The following is a 21,112-nucleotide window of genomic DNA, read 5'->3' as shown; positions in this document are numbered from 1 at the left end:
ACCTGTAGAGTGTGATAAGGTCGCCCCTGAGCCTCCTCTTCTCCAGGCTGAACAAGCCCAGCTCCCTCAGCTGCTCCTCGTAGGACTTGTTCTCCAGAGCCCTCACCAGCTTTGTCGCCCTTCTCTGGACTCACTCGAGCACCTCCATGTCCTTCTTGTAGCGAGGAGCCCAAAACTGAACACAGTACTCGAGGTGTGGCCTCACCAGAGCTGAGTACAGGGGGACGATCACCTCCCTAGCTCTGCTGGCCACACTGCTTCTTATACAAGCCAGGATGCTGTTGGCCTTCTTGGCCACCTGAGCACACTGCTGGCTCATATTCAGGTGACTATCCACTAATACTCACAGGTCCTTCTCCACCAGGCAGCTTTCTAACCACTCAGCCATCTTCAAACTTCCAGATCTAGAGGAACACACTAGGTGCAGCCTAAAAGCCACGTGTACGGAAGCTCCCCCAAGCCAGCCAATCTTCTCCCCGCAACCTGCCAGAAAACAGCCGTCCTGGTTTCAGCTACGATAGAGTTGATTTTCCTCCTACGAGCTGGTAGGGTGCTATGTTGTGGATTAGGATGAACACAGAATCACAGAATCACAGAATTTCTAGGTTGGAAGAGACCTCAAGATCATCGAGTCCAACCTCTGACCTAACACTAAGCATTCCTCCACTAAACCATATCCCTAAGCTCTACATCTAAACGTCTTTTAAAGACTGTTATAAATGAGGCCCCTCACCAGCTTTGTCGCCCTTCTCTGGACTCGCTCGAGCACCTCAATGTCCTTCTTGTAGCGAGGAGCCCAAAACTGAACACAGTACTCGAGGTGCGGCCTCACCAGAGCCGAGTAAAGGGGGATGATCACCTCCCTAGCCCTGCTGGTCACACTGTTTCTTATACAAGCCAGGATGCTGTTGGCTTTCTTGGCCACCTGAGCACACTGCTGGCTCATATTCAGCCGACTATGCACCATCACTCCCAGGTCCTTCTCTGCCAGGCAGATTTCCAACCACTCATCTCCCAGCCTGTAGCTCTGCTTGAGGTTATTGCGCCCCAGGTGCAGGACCCGGCACTTGGCCTTGTTGAACTTCATGCAGTTGACCTCAGCCCATCGGTGCAGCCTATCCAGATCCTCCTGCAGAGCCTTCCTACCCTCAAGCAGATCGACACACGCACCTAACTTGGTGTCATCTGCAAACTTACTGAGGGTGCACTCAATGCCCTCATCCAGATCATCGATGAAGATATTAAAGAGGACCAGCCCCAGCACCGAGCCCTGGGGAACACCACTAGTGACTGGCCTCAAAGTGGACTTGACTCCATTTACCACAACTCTTTGGGCCCGGCTATCCAGCCAGTTTCTAACCCAACGAAGCGTGCGCCAGTCCAAGCCAAGAGCAGCCAGTTTCTTGAGGAAAATGCTGTGGGAGACGGTGTCAAAAGCCTTGCTGAAGTCAAGGTAGACCACATCCACAGCCTTTCCCTCATCCACCCAGCGCGTCACTTTGTCATAGAAGGAGATCAGGTTCGTCAAGCAGGACCTGCCTTTCATAAACCCATGCTGACTGGGCCTGATCGCCTGCTTGCCCTGCAAGTGCTGCGTGATGACTCTCAAGAGGATCTGCTCCATGAGCTTCCCTGGCACTGAGGTCAAACTGACAGGCCTGTAGTTTCCCAGGTCAGTCCTCCAGCCCTTCTTGTAGATGGGCATCACGTTTGCTAGCCTCCAGTCAGCTGGGACCTCCCCTGATAGCCAGGACTGCTGATAAATGATGGACAGTGGCTTGGCCAGCTCCTCTGCCAGTTCTCTCAGTACCCTCGGGTGGATCCCATCCGGCCCCATCGACTTGTGCACATCCAAGTGCCGTAGCAGGTCGCCAACCATTTCCTCATGGATAGTGAGGGCCACATCCTGCTCCCCATCCCCTTCCGCCAGCTCAGGGTTCTGGGTATCCAGAGAACAACCGGTATTGCCGCTAAAGACTGAGGCGAAGAAGGCATTGAGCACCTCCACCTTTTCCTCATCTCTTGTAACTAAGTTTCCCCCCGCATCCAGTAAAGGATGGAGATTCTCCTTAGTCCTCCTTTTTGTGCTGATGTATTTATAAAAACATTTTTTGTTATCTTTAACGGCAGTAGCCAGATTGAGCTCCAGATGAGCTTTGGCCTTTCTAATTTTGTCCCTGCACAGCCTCGCAACATCCTTATAGTCCTCCCTAGTGGCCTGCCCTCTTTTCCAAAGACTATAAACCCCCTTTTTTCTCCTAAGCTCGTCACAACTCTCTGTTCAGCCACGCCGGTCTTCTTCCAAACCGGCTCGTCTTTGGGCACGTGGGGACAGACCGCTCCTGCGCCATTAAGATTTCCCTCTTGAAGAGCACCCAGCCTTCCTGGACTCCTCTGCCCTTCAGAAACGCCTCCCAAGGGACTCTGCCAACCAGTGTCCTGAGCAGCTCAAAGTCAGCCCTCCGGAAGTTCAATACAGCGGTTTTACTGGTCCCCTTCCTGGCCTCACCAAGAATAGAGAACTCCACCATTTCGTGGTCACTCTGCCCAAGACAGCTCCCGACAATCACATCCTCCACCAGTCCTTCTCTGTTTGTGAAGAGAAGGTCTAGCGGGGCACCACCCCTGGTAGGTTCACTAACCAGCTGCATCAGGAAGCTATCTTCCACGCTCTCCAGAAACCTCCTAGACTGCTTTCTCTGGGCTGTGTTGTGCTTCCAGGATATGTCAGGGAAGTTGAAGTCCCCCACGAGAACAAGCACCGACGATTTTGCAACGTCTGTCAGCTGCCTGTAGAACTCCTCATCCGTCTCCTCATCCTGGTTCGGCGGTCTATAGCAGACCCCGACCAGGACGCTAGCCTTGTTGGCCTTCCTGCCGATCCTAACCCAAAGGGACTCGACCTTGTCATTCCCAGCCTCGAGTTCCACAACATCGAAAGATTCTCTAATATAGAGAGCCACACCACCACCCCTTCTGTGCTGCCTGTCCCTTCTGAAGAGCTTATAGCCAGTCATTGCAGCACTGCAGTCATGAGAGTGGTCCCACCACGTCTCCGTGATGGCAACCAAGTCGTAGCCTGCCTGCTGCACGATGGCTTCCAGCTCCTGCTGTTTCTTACCCATGCTGCGTGCATTGGTGTAGATGCACTCCAGCTGGGCCATTGCCTTATCCCCCGGCCTTGCTATTGTTCCCCCTGGCACAGCTCCAACAAGCCTTGCTTCAGCCCCATCCCCCTTCTTACCTAGTTTAAAGCCCTCTCAATGAGCCCTGCCAGCTCCTGGCCCAGGATCCTTTTTCCCCTAAAAGACAGGGACCCGTCTGCGGCCATCAGGCCGGGTGCCGAGTAAAATGCCCCGTGGTCGAAAAACCCAAGATTTCTGCGTGGCACCAGCCCTGGAGCCACGTGTTTAACAGGTGGGCTTTCCGTGTCCTCTCTGTACCCCTCCCTGCCACCGTAGGGATGGACGAAAACACCGCCTGCACTCCCGCTCCATCCACTAACCGACCCAGCCCCCTAAAGTCTCTTTTGATAGCTTTCAGGCTTCTCTCTTCAATGTCGTCAATACCTGCCTGGACTATCAAAAGAGGATAATAGTCTGAGGGGCGAACCAGGTTGGGAAGCTTCCTGGCAACGTCCCTGACCCTGGCCCCAGGGAGGCAGCAGACTTCCCTATGGGTAGGGTCAGGCCAAAAAATAGGGCCCTCTGTTCCCCTAAGAAGAGAGTCTCCCGCAACAATAACCCTTCTGCCTTTCTTGGTGTTGGCAGTCCTGAAGCATGGAGTCGACCTCCTCGCCCTAGGCATCCTCCTGGGAACACTTGCTACCTCTTCCTCACCCACTGGCCTCTCAATCTCCAGGGCCTCAAACCTGTTGTGTAAGGGCACCTGGGAAGGTGGGGCTGGAAGGGGAGGGCATCGCCTGCGATGTCGAGCAGGGACCTGTTTCCATTCCTCCTCATCTCCTAGATCCCCTCCGTCTGCCCGATGGTGACAGGGCAGGAGGTCCACTCCCACTGGGGGTGTCTCACCTCGATATCTCTCCTTGAGTCCCTGCAGGGAGTTACTCCACAAGTCTATCTCTCGCTCACACTCCCTGATATCCCTCAACCTCTCCACCTCCTCCTTGAGCTCTGCCACCATGCGGACCAGGTCATCCACCTGCTCACACCTCACGCACGCAGTTTCTCTGCCTCCCGCCGATGGCAGCAACAGGCTCAGACACTCCTTGCACCCAGTGACCTGAACTGCTGCATTTTTTAACGGGTGGTCGGTCTGGGTGTGTACCGACTTCCTGGAGAGCACACCGTGCCTGGTGGAGACCATTATCACCTAGCTAACGGCTGTTGTTAAGGAGGTGTTCGTATTAGCCCTGCCTGGCCCGATCCCCCACTCCACTGCAGAACGCGTCTGCCCCGGAGCCGATCATCGGGTCCACCCCCCCTGCCAAAGCAGGTTCCTCAGAGGGCAGGCAGCACAGCCCCAGCCAGACCCCAGCATGCTCGCACAGCTGCCTGGCATGCCCCGCAGCCCTGCCCAAACACCTGGGCACCTTTTCCACTGCCCGGCCTGGGCCTGGGCTCCGCATCACCTGCTGCCACCCCCCGGGGATGGGGATGCAGCGCCCATGGCACAGCAGGCAGGGGGTGCCCCATGTCACAAAGGGGCGGGGACAGCCTTGGCCCCAGAACGCTGGCCCCAACGGCCACGCAGCCCTGCCATGGCTGCCCGTGCTGACGGAGAGGCTGCTCAGCTGCCTGCTCCTGCTTCAGCCTCAGCTCTGGACACAAACTCCACCAGAGGAACTCAGCTCCTCTCTCCTCTCTCTTCAGGCCCTCACCTCAAATGGCTCTCAGCGCTCTACAGCACACAGACCCAACCAAACCATGGCACGCTCCTGGCCGCTCCTTGCCAGCACTGGGCCAGACAATTCTCCATGCCCTACAGGACAGGTAAGATTGCCCCAACCCACACCCACCAGGCTCCAACAGCAAGCAGGAAGGTGACAGAATCGGGCCAGGACGGGAGTCAACCGTTGCATCAGGATGATGGGGCATGGACAGCCTTGGTGAGTTGCTAGAGACTCTTGGGCACAGAGGCAGGGGCTGCCCGTGGTCACAGGGGGATGCTGCCCCCTTTGGTGCTTCTTCTCTTTCAGCTGGAATCACACGGCGATGTGACCAGACTACAACACAATCCTGGTCTCTCTCTCCTTAAGAACTCAGCTGGAAGGGAGAGCTGCCAACGCTCAACAGGACAGGTAAGATCACCCCAACCCACACCCACCAGGCTCTAACAGCAAGCCGGAAGATGACACGATCCAGCGGGGACACCAGGGACCGCTCCATCAGGATGACAGGAGACAGACGGATGTGGTGAGATGCTCAAAACCCTCGGGCACAGAGGTAGGGGCTGCCCGCGGTCACATGGGGATGCTGCTCTGTTGTTCCTTCTCTTATTAAAGCCAGAAACAGACTGCGATGGGACCAGACCATGGCACACTCCTGGCCTCCCTCCCCTTGACACCTCAGCTGGAAAATGTGTCAACGCTCTACAGGACAGATAAGCTACCCCCAACCTATTCCCCACCATGGTCTCAGCGCCTGTGGAGTTGGTAAAACATGGGTAATTCTTGGCCAACACAGAGCAGCTGGATGGACAGCACTGTTGTGAGGCTGGGAGAGTCTTAGGCTGGGAGGCAGGGGCTGCTCCTGGCCACAGGGGAAGGCTGCTGCCCTTTGGCTTTCTCTCTTACAGCTGGAAACACACACACTCTAAGATGTGTGTCTGGGGATGGGACCAGACTACGGCACAACCTGGCCTCACTGCCCTCGACCACTCATCTGGAAGGAAGAGCTGCCAACGCTCTCCAGGACAGGTAAGATCACCCCAACCCACACCCAACATGGTCCACAGCAAGCAGGAACGTGACAGAATCGGGCCAGGACAGAAGTGACCTCTCCATCAGGACGACGGGACACAGACAGCCTCAGTGAGTATCTGGAGACCCTCGGGCACACAGGCAGGGGCTGCCCGTGGTCACAGGGGATGCTGCTCTGTTTGGTGTTTCTTTTCTTTCAGCCACAAACACAGCGACGAGACCACACCACGGCACACTCCTGGTCACTCTCCCATTGAGAACTCAGACAGAAGAGCTGCCAACGCTCTTCAGGACAGATAAGATCGCCCCAACCCTTTCCCCACCACAGTCTCACTGCCTGCGGGACGGCCTGGCCCAACACGGCTGACTCTTGGCCATGAGGGAGACGCGGGATGGACAGCCTTGCTGTCAGGCTCACAGCCTCTCCCGGGGATACAGGGGCTGACCCTGGCAACAGGCTGGGGCTGCTCTTTTGGATCATTTTCCTTTTGCACCCCATCACAGAGCCCCGAGCACAACAACGTCTGCCACTGTCCTCTTCCTCCGCGGCTGCTGACCTGAAGGCTGGTGCAGCGTTCTACAACCGCAGCCACCAAAGGAGCAGGAAGCACACAAGGATCCCGTCCCTACCCGGCCATGGGCCTACAAGCACACCAATGGGCCCCGCAGCTATGGGCCAAGAGAGCTCAGCACGCCTCCGCGCCACCCCACCCCAACCCACATCTCTCAAACCTTGCTCAAATAAAGCTTCTGATTCACAACCTCATTGGCTGCTTTTTCCTGCCCTTCTTGGGGAAACCTCGGGGGGCTCTGCCTTTTGCACAAGGAGCGAGTGCACCAGCCTCCGCTTCTTCAGCTGCTGGCACCAAGAGAATTTCAAAGGAGATTAAGTGTCCTAATCTGAGAGCAGAGTCTGCAGGCGTGGCTCTGGAAACCACTTTGCTCCCTCTTTCAGCAATTTGTTCCTTCTTTGACCACAAAACACTCTGACAGGGGCTCTACAGTGCTTAGACTGAATTTCTTTCTGTCCCACCGTGCTGCTGGGACTGCTGCTGTCAGACGAGCAGCAGCACCGCTCATTCCTCCAGCGAAAGGAGCTTGCTTACAAGGCACGCTTGCTTCCTTGCAGCTCAGTCCTTGTGTTGCTGCAACCTCCTGCGGTGGCTGTCTGTATAGATCACCAGCTTGCCTGACTCATGCTTGGTACCTGCGCTCTCAGGCACAAAGCACCGTTCCTTGTGGGGCTGTCGGGGCACTTCAGAGACATCCTGATGGAAAGTGTGACCCCCAGCCACTGGAGACAACAAACGACATCAACTTGAAAGTAAAATTGCCATGGTTTCCTAGATCACATCTCCCTCCCACTGCCCAGACACAGCCCTCCGTTGCAAAGGAGGGGAAGCCATTTACTCTCTTTAAGAATTGCTCCCAGCTTGCCTAAAGGGCTCCACACATTTGCTTTCTAGGTGCAAAGTGCCTCCCTGTCCTGCTTGTGGGGACACGCTGGCCTTGGGCAGGGTACAGACCGAGCTGCCTCTGCTCACTCTGGACCCACTGAAGTGTGTGCCACTGGCACAGGGCGTTAGGCTGTCCATGCGTATTCTGCTCATATTTTAGGAGCTCTTTGCAGAGATGCTATCGTATAGCTCAAGGGCATGGTGCAAAGCACTGAGACTTGGGGTAGAATTACAAGGGCGCTCAGTGGGACTGACTGTGTGGTGTGCCAGAGGGCCAGTTACGGAGTTACACCTGATGGTTAATATTTGCCACCCGCTATCACTGCTCAACGGGAAATGCAGTGTGTTTTTTATATGCTTCAAGAGAAGAGGTGAATTAAGTGTCCTGATTACCATAATCCAGTGACTGCCGGGCAAGGTTATCTTTATTTTCTGCACAGTTATCGACTGGGAGGGACTGCAGGCTGACCTGGCTCGGGGAAGGACCTCCTGCAGTAAGGCTTTATTACCAGGTGGAGTACTTCACACAGAATCACACAATTTCTAGGTTGGAAAAGACCTCAAGATCATCGAGTCCAACCTCTGACCTAACACTAACCAGTCCTCCACTAAACCATATCCCTAAGCTCTACATCTAAACGTCTTTTAAAGACACCCAGGGATGGTGACTCCACCACTTCCCTGGGCAGCCCCTTCCAATGCCTAACAACCCTTTCGGTAAAGAAGTTCTTCCTAAGATCCAACCTAAAACTCCCCTGGCTCAACTTAAGCCCATTCCCCCTCGTCCTGTCACCTGGCACGTGGGAGAACAGGCCAACCCCCACCTCGCTACAGCCTCCCTTGAGGTACCCATAGAGAGTGATAAGGTCAACCCTGAGCCTCCTCTTCTCCAGGCTGAACAAGCCCAGCTCCCTCAGCCGCTCCTCGTAGGACTTGTTCTCCAGGCCCCTCACCAGCTTCGTCGCCCTTCTCTGGACTCACTCGAGCACCTCCATGTCCTTCTTGTAGCAAGGAGCCCAAAACTGAACACAGCACTTGAGGTGCGGCCTCACCAGAGCCAAGTAAAGGGGGACGATCACGTCCCTAGCCCTGCTGGCCACACTGCTTCTTAAGCAAGCCAGGATGCTGTTGGCCTTCTTGGCCACCTGAGCACACTGCTGGTTCATATTCAGCCGACTATCCACCATCACTCCCAGGTCCTTCTCTGCCAGGCAGCTCTCCAATCACTCATCTCCCAGCCTGTAGCTCTACTTGGGGTTATTGCGCCCCAGGTGCAGGACCCGGCACTTGGCCTTGTTAAACTTCATACAGTTGACCTCAGCCCATCGGTGCAGCCTATCCAGATCCTCCTGCAGAGCCTTCCTACCCTCGAGCAGATCGACACACGTGCATAGCTTGGTGTCATCTGCAAACTTACTGAGGGTGCACTCAATGCCCTCATCCAGATCATCGATGAAGATATTAAAGAGGACCAGCACCAGCACCGAGCCCTGGGGAACACCACTAGTGACTGGCCTCCAACTGGACTTGACTCCATTTACCACAACTCTTTGGGCCCGGCTATCCAGCCAGTTTCTAACCCAACGAAGCGTGCGCCAGTCCAAGCCACGAGCAGCCAGTTTCTTGAGGAGAATGCTGTGGGAAACGGTGTCAAAAGCCTTGCTGAAGTCAAGGTAGACCACATCCACAGCCTTTCCCTCATCCACCCAGCGCGTCACTTTGTCATAGAAGGAGATCAGGTTCGTCAAGCAGGACCTGCCTTTCATAAACCCATGCTGACTGGGCCTGATCGCCTGCTTGCCCTGCAAGTGCTGCGTGATGACTCTCAAGAGGATCTGCTCCATGAGCTTCCCTGGCACTGAGGTCGAACTGACAGGCCTGTAGTTTCCCAGGTCAGTCCTCCGGCCCTTCTTGTAGATGGGCATCACGTTTGCTAGCCGCCAATCAGCTGGGACCTCCCCCGATAGCCAGGACTGCTGATAAATGATGGACAGTGGCTTGGCCAGCTCCTCTGCCAGTTCTCTCAGTACCCTCGGGTGGATCCCATCCAGCCCCATCGACTTGTGCACATCCAAGTGCCGTAGCAGGTCGCCAACCATTTCCTCATGGATAATGAGGGCCACATCCTGCTCCCCATCCCCTTCCGCCAGCTCAGGGTACTGAGTATCCAGAGAACAACCGGTATTGCCGCTAAAGACTGAGGCGAAGAAGGCATTAAGCACCTCCACCTTTTCCTCATCTCTTGTAACTAGGTTTCCCCCCGCATCCAGTAAAGGATGGAGATTCTCCTTAGTCCTCCTTTTTGTGCTGATGTATTTATAAAAACATTTTTTGTTATCTTTAACGGCAGTAGCCAGATTGAGCTCCAGATGAGCTTTGGCCTTTCTAATTTTGTCCCTGCACAGCCTCGCAACATCCTTATAGTCCTCCCTAGTGGCCTGCCCTCTTTTCCAAAGATTATAAACCCTCTTTTTTCTCCTAAGCTCAAGTCACAACTCTCTGTTCAGCCAGGCCGGTCTTCTTCCAAACCGGCTCGTCTTTGGGCACGTGGGGACAGACCGTTCCTGTGCCATTAAGATTTCCTTCTTGAAGAGCGCCCAGCCTTCCTGGACTCCTCTGCCCTTCAGAAACGCCTCCCAAGGGACTCTGCCAACCAGTGTCCTGAGCAGCTCAAAGTCAGCCCTCCGAAAGTTCAATACAGCGGTTTTACTGGTCCCCTTCCTGGCCTCGCCAAGAATAGCGAACTCCACCATTTCGTGGTCACTCTGCCCAAGACAGCTTCCAACCACCACATCTCCCACCAGTCCTTCTCTGTTTGTGAAGAGAAGGTCTAGCGGGGCGCCACCCCTGGTAGGCTCACTAACCAGCTGCGTCAGGAAGCTATCTTCCACGCTCTCCAGAAACCTCCTAGACTGCTTTCTCTGGGCTGTGTTGTGCTTCCAGGATATGTCAGGGAAGTTGAAGTCCCCCACGAGAACAAGCACCGACGATTTTGCAACATCTGCCAGCTGCCTTTAGAACTCCTCATCCGTCTCCTCATCCTGGTTTGGCGGTCTATAGCAGACCCCGACCAGGACGCTAGCCTTGTTGGCCTTCCTGCCGATCCTAACCCAAAGGGACTCAACCTTGTCATTCCCAGCCTCGAGTTCCACAACATCGAAAGACTCTCTAATATAGAGAGCCACACCACCACCTCTTCTGTGCTGCCTGTCCCTTCTGAAGAGCTTATAGCCAGTCATTGCAGCACTGCAGTCATGAGAGTGGTCCCACCACGTCTCCGTGATGGCAACCAAGTCGTAGCCTGCCTGCTGCACGATGGCTTCCAGCTCCTGCTGTTTCTTACCCATGCTGCGTGCATTGGTGTAGATGCACTCCAGCTGGGCCATTGCCTTATCCCCCGGCCTTGCCATTGTTTCCCCGGCACAGCTCCAACAAGCCTTGAGCGAACGAACGGCTGTGCGAACGGCTGTGTGGTGCTTAGCTGCTGGCTGGGGGAAACCACAAAGACAGCAATGTAGTCATGTAACCAAATTAAAGCCAAAACTTTCAGCCCGGTCCTTGACCTGAATAGGGAGTGAGGATCCAGAGCCTGGCATTTATACGTGATAGTTTATATGCAGCCAAAGTAAATACTGCAGTTGGAGATCATGGCGCTAGATTTTGAAAAGTCCGGCGTAAGGAAGAGATCTCAGAAAAGCAAATTTAAGCAACATTAATGTCAAGTAAAGTCTTTCTGATTGCTATATTCCTTATCTGTCATGCCTAGACAGATGAAAATCCAGGATGGCAATTTTGTCTTTTAGGTCATTTTCTTTTTTTTTTTTTTATTTATTTCTTCTCTTTATGTTGATTTATCTTATTTTAACAGGCTCTGTACTAATTTTCCTCACAGAATGACTAGCAGAAATACGACCCTTACATGCCTTTTGTAGTTAATTAATTAGGTCAACTCTAACCACTGAGCCCCTTGTCAGGTTCTTTCTGTTAGCAATAAGGAGCAATTGAACCTTAAACATTGAAACGAGCTTGTTGAGCCTATTCCACAAGGTCTCATGACTCCACACATGTGAAATGAAATCTGCCAGGTGGGGATCATTTGACCTTTGCTATATAGGAAGCATGAGGAGTCATGGGAAGACTTGCCACTCCAGAGGAGTTTGAGGCTTAGGTTACTTTGGGTGCTTTTCTACTGTCATGGAGAAATGGACTCAGTGTTCCAAGATAGACTGCTTTTTCATCGTGTTTTCTGCCATCTCTGAGAAATAGCTTTGGAGAATGTATGAGCTAGTAACATTGGCGGTGACAACTCAGAAGAGGAAAACCCTGGTGATGCTACTTCCCTGTGAAGTTGTTTGACAGTGAGTCAAATTCAGAAGCAGGCAGGTAAGTTATTTGGGGTTTAAAATTTGATTTGGGTTGGGGAGCTGGAGGACTTCTTTCACCTTGTCTGGTCCCCAGTCCTGGTCCCCAGTCTGAGGTCAACTGCATGAAGTTCAACAAGGCCAAGTGCCGGGTCCTGCACCTGGGGAGCAATAACCCCAAGCAGAACTACAGGCTGGGAGAGGAATGGTTGGAAAGCTGCCAGGCAGAGAAGGACCTGGGAGTGATGGTGGATAGTCGGCTGAATATGAGCCAGCAGTGTGCTCAGGTGGCCAAGAAAGCCAACAGCATCCTGGCTTGTATCAGGAACAGTGTGACCAGCAGGGCTAGGGAGGTGATCGTCCCCCTGTACTCGGCTCTGGTGAGGCCGCACCTCGAGTACTGTGTTCAGTTTTGGGCTCCTCGCTACAAGAAGGACATGGAGGTGCTTGAGTGAGTCCAGAGAAGGGCGACGAAGCTGGTGAGGGGCCTGGAGAACAAGTCCTACGAGGAGCGGCTGAGGGAGCTGGGCTTGTTCAGCCTGGAGAAGAGGAGGCTCAGGGTTGACCTTATCACACTCTACGGGTACCTTAAAAGGAGGCTGTAGCGAGGTGGGGGTTGGTCTAGTCTCCCACGTGCTGGGTGACATGATGAGGGAGAATGGCCTAAAGTTGTGCCAGGGGAGTTTTAGGTTGGATCTTAGGAAGAACTTCTTTACCGAAAGGGCTGTTAGGCATTGGAAGGGGCTGCCCAGGGAAGTGGTGGAGTCACCATCCCTGGGTGTCTTTAAAAGACGTTTAGATGTAGAGCTTAGGGATATGGTTTAGTGGGGACTGTTAGTGTTAGGTCAGAGGTTGGACTCGATGATCTTGAGGTCTCTTCCAACCTAGAAATTCTGTGATTCTGTGTGAATTATATACAAGCATTTAGAGAAAACACAGAATTCCTTTACCCTGGCATTGTTAATCTGCATGATGATATGAATGCAGCAATGAAGCAGGTTTATTAATTAATCCCACATTTATAAGTGGGATAATTAAGCATTGCATTATAAACTTAGTAGAACTAATTGCCTTAAACATGTTTTTGAATTACTATTCAAAGCTCACAGGGGTATCTTCCTGCTCCTGCAGTATGGTGTGATAGGATTTGCTGGGGGTAATTATTCCTGAGTTTCCTTAAGGCCTCCTTCACTGTAATCACAGCTGGCTGAACCAGTGCGTTTGTGAGCAGAAAGTAGGCTGTAGCATGACTGTAAGAGAAATTCTGCAGCATTAGTTCAGGGTCTCTTCCCTGGGATTGTATAGGGTAGAAGTATATTGCAAGCAGATGGGGGTGGCAAGAAATGGAGGTAAGAAATGGAGGTTCACTGGATTCAGTTCCCATATGATGTCCGAACAGTGCAGACCACAAGCTGAAGGATCATCTACTGATGGGGCTGACCAGAGGGGATAGAGGGGTCTAACTCTGAAGTGGGGGTGATGAGGAGTCACATGTGGCTGGGTGAAGGGTTCAGCTTCATTCCCTGGACCATGACTTGGAGGAACTGAGTTATTTTGGCATGCTGGAGGTATAATGCCACTGCCTCTGCTTTGAATAGCAGGTCTGAGGCTGTGGATATGATGAGAGGCCCTAGTTTTTCTGCCTTTCTATTTTAATTCATTTTTATTTTTTTCCAAATTTCCTTTATACAAATAATCCTCTTGAGAAGAGATTCACTAAAGCATAAAATACCAGTCCCTAAACTGATGCTGTATAAATGCTTCTGGGGACAAACTACTGTAAGAATTCTTGTTTCAAAATACCTTTAAAACTCAGTGAATTATGTTACTTATTTTTTTTCCTGGAAATAAAAAAAGAATGAATAGAAGAAGCATAAAACCATTACAGCTCCAAAAAGTGCCTTTAAAGCATCCTTTGTGTCTGCTTAAAGGTCTCCCAAGTTTCCTTAAAGCTTCAGTCCTGTGCTTGAGTTCTGGGAATGCTAGATATAACCTAATAGTTCAGGTTAGAAGCCCAACAGTCTTGGTAGTGCTGCGTAGATGTGAAATGAAGCTGGGATTTGAATCCTGAGAAGTGATATAAACAATTTACCTACATTCTCTCTCTAGTCCAAGCTAACCGAGCCAATTTTTGTTCCAGAATCAGCTCTCCAAAGGATAGCAAGGGGAGAAAGACTGGAAGCAGCCAGACCTGGGAAGGCAACACCATGAGAAATTGCCCTACGTCTTTGCCACCAGAATGGGTCCTGTAGAGGTACTTCAGTTGGTCACTTAACAAAAGACTAGGATAACAAATAAACTATGTAGCTTCATTTCTCAGATGTCGTTAAATCAAAACACTTAACAAAAACCCAACCTGTGGGAAAAGCACTGATTCAAATGATGAGCTTAATTGCTTTTAGTTACTATCTTTCCTATGAAGGGGCTTAGCCCACTTGGATCTGTTTCTACAGGCAGAAGGTAGGAATACTTTCAAATAGCACAATTTCATGGCAGACAAATCAATGTTCTTTGACAGTGTTGCAGACTAATTTTCCTCCTGGAGAGCCTGCAATTTTAAAATCACTTGTGATATAGTAGATTGCTTGCAATTTTGAAAGACTGTCGTGAGGACTTGTCAGCAATGTGTCCTGGTGTGAAAAAGGGGAGAAAGCAAGGCATAGCTGGCTCTCTGGAATATATCTTAGCATTTGGAGCAGCTTACTACCATAAACGTTAGGCTTGCATTCAGGTTTGTGATCTCAAGCCAATGCAGAAATTAAACTCAAGAGGTTGAAGGCCAAAAATATGTAGATATAGCGTAGGTCAATTTTTTTTTTTTACGTGTTGAATTATTCAGAATGTGGCTTGATCTTTTTGTTAAGCTTTTTGTGTCCACTAGATGTCACCAACGTATGCTGTTCTTACTAAAACTTCTGTCCTTGTGTAAAAGACTTGGGTTAACTGGAAGATTTGTTAAAATTTGTGGTGGTGGAAGGGTTGGTGCTTTTTGACAAACGAGCAGGTAGTGGATAAAACCAGGTCAGTCAGAGGGATGCTGCATGGAACAGAAGGAATAGATTATTGTTTTGAGTGGGGAAGTGATTCTTTTCATCAGATTAGACTCTGCCAAATGCTTTGTAAATTCTTCCATTTCTTCCCTAATTCTTCCCCAGGTCATTCACCAATTATCATAATCAAAACTGTGATTTCCTGCATGTTCCTGATCATCCAGAACTGGAAGAGGCAGCACACGTGCAGATTTGAAGAGGGTTCACATGCTTACAGATTTTTACCATTACATAGAGTAGTAATGTTAACTAGTAGTTACAACTAGGCTGGTCTGTAGTCTTGTTACAAGCTTTAAAACTTGAGCAGAGAAGTGGTACAGACTGAATCACATACATAGCAAAGCTATAGTTCTGGGCAAATTCCTCTCTGCTTTAGCTGCATCCTCCAGAGATTAAGGATGGCTTGCAGAGATGCTGTGAGATTTAATTATCTCCAGTTTTCCAATTTGTTTCCCTTTGATTTAAAGAGAACCAGCATGAGTCTTAAGGGTAGTAAAGGGTTTTTAAATATGAACAGAAATGTTAAATCATAAATATTTTTATTTGATGGACTGAAAAGAAAGCAGAAAATACCAGAACTAGCCTCTTTCATGTACATTTGTTCAAGCGAAGACTTTTTCATACTGCTTCTTAGTGAAGGAGAAAGCTGTCATCTTGCTGAAGCTCCAGCCTGAAACACAGATTTGGGTTTATTTCAACTTCTTATATGACTTTGGGGGCAAGGTTCAAGAAGACTTTACATGCAGCTCACAAGAGAGAAGAACTTAGCAAGAGTGTGTTTGAGAAAACTGTGCACAGATCGTTTTCTCTTCCAGACCTTCTTTACATCTTTTTTCATTCTACTAGCAGCAAACTATCCAATGTTACTGTTGTGTTGCAAAAGTCGCTCAGCCATGCAGGCTGCTTATCAGTGCTCATTGTGCACTGCACATACTCTGCATGCCCTGGCTCCTGCCAGGGGTGTATTCTTCCCTTTCAACTCCTTCAGGGCTTTTGCAAGGCTTTCAGATTTACTTCATTTTGGGGGAGATATTGAAAAAGATGGACTCTTCCTCCATATCCTTGCTTCTAGAAGGAAGAGGATGCAAATGCTTCTGGTAGATCACAGTACTAGCTTGTCTTATGTTTTTTCCTATGCTGAAGTTTCACATGGGTTTACAAAGAAAACTGAGTACTGACCAGTACTGTAAATCCCATGATTTTTTTTGTGTGCATTTTGTGTACCACTGTGACCTTCATGTGTCCTCAGAAGCAAGCAGGTCAGGGTGTAATGCCACTTGCAGCACTTTCTTCACACCCTTAAATAGCAAGCCAACAATTACAGCAAGCCACAGTAATTTGAATTGGTAATATAGTCTTGGTATATAATACCACAGCCACCCAGGAGAGCAAGGCTTAATGACTTACTGCAGCTATTTCATCTTTTATTATCACTTCTGTAATGCGCTCTACATTGTTTCCATGGCTAGCTAATTCCTGCACACACTAGTCACACTCCTGTCATTCTTTGTATCATTCTCGAGAACAGATTGATCAGGTGCTCAGGAGCGTGTCTGTCATCAGCACCCAACGTTGTTGTGTATGCAGTGATGACGAGCCATCCCATAACAGCTGAAAAAAGCCTTTCTTTTTTTTTTTTTTTTCAAGGTATAATTCTTCTCAATGTATGCAGTATTGTCACTGTCACTTCCAATTCTTACCAGAACTGGCCTCCACTGAATTATGCCTTTGCGCCTGTGAGCAGCAACCCTCTGTTTCAGTAAGTAAGTTGGGCATGTGTCACTAATGTCCAACATTCATCATATTCTAGCATGTATGCCAGGTGTTACGTTGCCTTTTGAGGTGCCTGTAGAAAACTTGATCTATCTTTTACTGTAAAAGCATGCAAGGATGGAAGCTCCCTTTTTAAACCCTTTAAAGCAGACAAGTCCCTTCTTGAGAGGATGTTGCAGCTCCTTTTCTCAGTACAAGGATATGGAGATGAGTGCAGGCTGACAAGACTGATAGGAACATTCCTCTGGAGTTCACTGTGCCTGCATGCCCCTCTGCATTAGTTGTACCTTATTTTCAGCCTTTCTCCAAGTAATGCTATTTCTGTGACCTTCAAGTTCTCTGTCGAATTTCAGTTCTGCTCTTTGAGCCCTATTGGATGCTCTCTGCAGCCTTTCATTCGGATTTATTCTTGTCCTTTTAGTGCACTGTCTGTTACTTTGCCCTGTATTCCTTCAGGAATTTGTGATGCTTTCTTGTAGGGGAATGAAATACCAGGGACAGATTTTAAGCCACAGAGTAGTCTATAACAGTATTTGCTCCCATATGGCATATTGGAAGTGCATATTGAACTCTCCTTATCTAGAGAATGTGCCAGAACCATCAAAATGTTTAAAAATATTGAGCTTCAATCATGTCAATAAAAATGTTCTGCTAGATGTAGGCAGTGATATTTATTGAACATTTCAAGTCCTAAATATTTTCCTCAGTGACCTACTACTTCTTCCTGCTACTGTTGGTAAATTCACCCAGTTAGTAATTTTTTTTTCAATTTATTGACTTCATTATAAAGGATATTCCTGGTAGCATGAATTTCTGGGCAACAGTGCTAAAAACTGATTTTCTGTGTTCAGTCCAGTCCTGTTAAAGAAACCTGGAAATTATTTTGTGTACATTTTAGGGGCCCCTTTATTGTATGTGTTCTCTAAATCAAATCCAGAACTAATCACCTGTGTTTTTTAACATCTGATATTGACTGTTCCAGATAAAACAATCTTTTATTTTGAGCTGTGATTTTTATTTTTACTTTTATTCGATTGGAAATCAAATCATACCTGCAGTAGGAAAAGGGAAACTGGATCATTCATACCAATTCTCCATTTTCTGTTTGTTTTTTTTTCCCTCTAAATATTTTTTTGTCAAATACTGGTTTCATCTGAATGTAATTCTCTTCTTGTGAAGGAGTTAATCTGGACATTTCAGTTCTTGCGGAGAGCACCCCATATATCTGTGCCTTGCCACCTTTGCTGCCACATCCCATAAAGCAGCAATGCATTTACTGTGTGGTCCTCACTGCACATGGTTGTAAACCCTTGCAAAATTAATAATTTTGTTCCAGTGTTTTCCAAATGCTGGAGATACACTTTTTCTTTTGCAATTCCTAACAATTTGCTTTGTGAGGTGTCTTCTGAAGGTTTTTGCTCTGTGGTAACTGTTTTCTGGTCTTATTTTTTCGCAGATGCTTCTTTCTTGCTTCAGACTGGGTGTTTTCACTCTGTGCTGAAGGAGCCAAGAGCCTGACAACCCTTCTGATGGAAAAAGCTGTCCCTTTAGCCATCTGGTCTCACCAGGACTTTCTGATACCTGATTATGGAATCTGTCATATCTGACTTTAGTCACCAGTACAGAGTAAAACATGAAAAGGGCTTTTCTGTTACCAAACTTCCAGCAGCTTGCTTTCTTTCAGAAGAGAATGTTTCTGAAACTTGTTTCTGCAGGTGTCATTGTGCTGCTGGCATTGGCTCCATCAGCCAGCCGGTGGCTGAGCTTGTAGCAGGGATGCTTTCATTCTGTGAACTCAGTTTTCCCTGCAGGGAGGACACACACTGTGTTCTTGCAGGTGCTGCTGCTGACCAGGCAAACCCACCACATCCCCCCCATAGCCCCTTGGTGCCTGGGGACATGGGCATGGCTGTAAGCCCCCAGCCCAAGACCTTTGGCTCACCTCGGGGCTGTGGTTAATGCTGTGGGAAGCAAGGTGAGAAATCACTAACAGCCTCTTTACCTTCACAATGTGCAGGTGATGGTAACTTTTCCTGAGCCCAGCCTTGCTGTGTTTGTGAGGTGGTTCACTGATGGATGTAATATAATGCTTGCACTGGTTAGTTGAAGCCGGTGGTGTACAAAGCAGTTATGAGTGTGATACATGTGTACCAAAAGAAAATGGTCTAACAGGTAATGGAGCTGTACAACAGACAATTAATGCTGTAACTGACTGCATAAGATGAAGACAAAAAGAAATACATGTACAGCTCATCTACAAAGTTTCTTTGCAAGTTACAATGCTTTATGTTGTAAAAGAAGTATTTTTAGAAAGCTAGTTAAAATCTGTAGTGCTCTTCTCTTTGAAGGGCTTGGGAAGATTATTATTGGAGTGCTAATATTATTGAAGTTGTGCTGGAAGAAGAAAATTGTTATTTTAAGGAAGAGCTTTATTTTGGGCTTTCTCCTTGGACATCCCTTTCTGCAAATGCTAGAGCCCTGCAGTCAGGTTGTACTGAGCACCTTGTAGTAGCTTTGCATGACACCACAGCTCAGTTTTAATATGAAATACTTAAGATATACTCGAGATACCCAGTTTTAAGACAAGATACTATCACTGTTCCTTAATTATTAAATGGAAAATGTTTCTTGCATAACTTGCATTGTTATATTGACATACTGCTTGATTTTTTTATGTAAACTCTGAAATTTTTCTAATAAAGTTTCAGAGCTGCTACAGGCTTGTTTTTCCACAGACCTCTTTTTTTCTTATCTTTGCTGTCCTGTGTGACTTTTTTGCACCTTGCTTAAAATCAGCTCAGCATTGTGATATATGTTCATCTGATTCATGTCAGTATGGAACAGAGCTAGGGCCGCATGGTATGATGAATGTGACCTTCTGTCTTACATACCCTTGTATGACCACAAGTCTAAGAAAAACAGAATGGTTATGTATATAGTTCTTGTACCTTGCAAAGGAATATTTTAACAATTCGTGTCAATAGAGAGCAGTTCTGGCTGTCTCTGGGTCCTGCACTGGCAATTTAATTCTTCCACAGATGTGGTTTCTTCCCTTTCCTCCCAGTGTCCCAGTCTCCCCCTCATTATAGTCAATTTATCAAATCTTCAGAAATATTCCTCAAATCCATGAGCCTACTTGCTTTTGTTATTCCAAACTCTTATTCCTAACGGTTACAGCATTTTTGCCTTCTTTTTGGTTGATTTAACACTGCTATAGATGTGACTGTCCATGTGAATGGCCTGTGAGGAATGTTTTAACAACACGCTAAGTGTCAATAGAGAGCTATTTGTATGTTCTTTCTTTGAAGTCTCTGATGTCTGGGGTTTCAGAATAACTGCTAACAACTAGTAACTGTTACGGCTTCTGAATGGGACACTGTGCAAGCCCCTGATATCTGGCCAGGTGGCCAGGAGATTAAGGAGAAGAAAGAAAGAAGCTGAAGGATGGCTAGAAGACAAAACTTGCAGGGGACGCTGTGTAAGCTTTTGACGTGCTGCCAAGGAAGTACAAAGGGGAAGGACAAAAAAAAAAACTTGGAGAGGAAGACTACGAGCCTTCAGCATGAAAGACCCCTATAGACCCCCAGAGGGACCACCGGAGACTGATGCGCATGCTCCAGTAGGAGGGACTGGACCCCGGAAGCTAATTATAACAACCTATTTTTTTTAGAAGTAGTAATGAATATGTATTAGTCTAGGACCATAAAAATCAGCTACTTGATGTAACTGGTGTGCGTCCTGGTGGAGCGGAGACTCCCGGTGCACCCAGCGCTGTTTGCTTACCTCTATTCTTTTAATAAATCCTATTTTTTTTTTAAATTTAATCCTGTTTTGAAGATTGAGCCATTTCTAACAAACCCATACTTCAGCTTCTTTTTTTTCTTCTTATTAATCTATTGGCCACCTGGCCAGATATCAGAGGTCTGCATAGTATCCCGTAACAGTAACTAGTTGTTATCAGTTGTTCTGAAACCCCCAGACATCAAAGACTTCATACAAACACAAATAGCTTTCTTATTAAAACATTCCTCGCCAGTCATTCACAGGGACAGTCAAACCTATAGCAGTGTAAAGTCAATCTCGAAGAAGACAAAAAAAAAAAAAGGCTGTAACTGTTAGAAATAGAAGTTTGGAATAACAAAAGCAAACAGGTCCATAAATTTAAGGAATATTTTCTGAAGACTTGATAAATTGATGAGAATGAGGGGGAGACTGGGACACACTGCATCTGTGGTTCAAGAATTAAATTGCCAGTGCAGGACCCAGAGGCAGACAGGACTGTTCTTTATTGACATGAATTGTTAAAACATTCCTAACAGTTTATGAAAGGCAGGTCCTGCTTGATGAACCTGATCTCCTTCTATGACAAAGTGACGTGCTTGGTGGATGAGGGAAAGGCTGTGGATGTGGTCTACCTTGACTTCAGCAAGGCTTTTGACACCGTCCCCACAGCATTCTCCTCAAGAAACTGGCTGCTCGTGGCTTGGACTGGCGCACGCTTTGTTGGGTTAGAAACTGGCTGGATAGCTGGGCCCAAAGAGTTGTGGTAAATGGAGTCAAGTCCAGTTGGAGGCCAGTCACTAGTGGTGT

At 48.5% G+C, this 21,112-nt stretch overlaps 1 long non-coding RNA gene across 1 annotated transcript; it reads left to right on the top strand.

Moving 5' to 3' along the window:
* The first annotated feature begins 11,299 nt into the window (after positions 1-11,299).
* On the top strand, positions 11,300-19,240 carry LOC311434034. The gene is made up of 4 exons (XR_014691232.1): positions 11,300-11,721; positions 13,840-13,953; positions 16,397-16,508; positions 17,979-19,240. It is a non-coding gene; the product is annotated as an uncharacterized lncRNA (long non-coding RNA).
* The last annotated feature ends 1,872 nt before the right edge of the window (positions 19,241-21,112 follow it).

The sequence above is a fragment of the Aythya ferina genome (assembly GCF_964211825.1).
Source record: "Aythya ferina genome assembly, chromosome: 3".
NCBI classification, from domain to species: Eukaryota; Metazoa; Chordata; class Aves; order Anseriformes; family Anatidae; genus Aythya; species Aythya ferina.
Note: the sequence above shows the minus strand (reverse complement) of the source record. Positions and strands in the feature narration are given on the sequence as shown.